Here is a 1,125-nt window from a genome sequence, read left to right as displayed (position 1 = left end):
AGAATAAAATACATATGTGTGACTCAAGTGCAATTCATCTCATTGGAATAATCTAAATTATTATTCTGTCATTCTTATTTATTTTTATTCTGATTTTAAAAGGAACTGGGTTCGGCACGAAATTACTTGAATCCAATGTCTTTCCAGCATTTTTCTAACCCCACCAGAGCATGACAGAGTCAATCTTTGTTATTAGTCAATCCCATTTGGATTTAACATTGACCAGACCATATTACTGCCTGTGATTTAAGATTGCTTGTGGGTCTAATTCATGTAGCAATATTTAACAATTGCTGAGACATAGTCATCAGTGAATCCAAAAGATCATATGTAGTCTTATAACCTTTGGTTTACTGAATTGGGGGAGGGAATTGTGTCCCAGGAGCTCAGGGGAGCATATATTTAGCCTCAATACTGGAAGAACTTTTAATGTTGTACATGGATAGAGTGACTAAATATTGGCCCTGGTTGTTGGATTAAAATGGTTTGAAACATCAAAAATGCACTCAAGGACTCACTAGTTAGCTTATTTGGTTAGAGTGAGGTATTTTAACACCAAGGTCAAGGGTCAAGGGTTTGAATCCCTATATGAGCCAGCCACCAAAAAACCCCAAAACACACACACACACACACACACACACACACACACACACACACACACACACATGTGGTTATACGTTACTGCCAAAATCTTATACCAGTTGTGGTTCACTCATTTAAGTTTGTTTACGTGTCTATTTCCCCTGCAGCTTGCCTCTGGGGCTGTTTTTAAAGCCCAATGTNTTTGTTTACGTGTCTATTTCCCCTGCAGCTTGCCTCTGGGGCTGTTTTTAAAGCCCAATGTTACAGGACACTAAAGAAATAAGCAACAGAAGAAAAGGTAGGTAAAATACACAACAGCAAAAGTGAACTCTTTGTGGAAGGACGCATCAAATAAATGAAATGATACAATAGAGTTATTCTAAATTTAGACTTCAATCCAATCATCTAGCATCTGCTTCACTTACATGTGATGAATTTTATTGGTATCTCTTCTGCAGGAATTGCCTAATTTATCTGGGAGCTGGGAGTTGGGGAAAACTACCTGCAAAGAACCAAACGAAACCAAAACAAAAAATGTTACAA

Source organism: Galeopterus variegatus, unplaced genomic scaffold (genome assembly GCF_000696425.1).
Source record: "Galeopterus variegatus unplaced genomic scaffold, G_variegatus-3.0.2 Scaffold10586, whole genome shotgun sequence".
Lineage (NCBI taxonomy): Eukaryota > Metazoa > Chordata > Mammalia > Dermoptera > Cynocephalidae > Galeopterus > Galeopterus variegatus.
Note: the sequence above shows the minus strand (reverse complement) of the source record.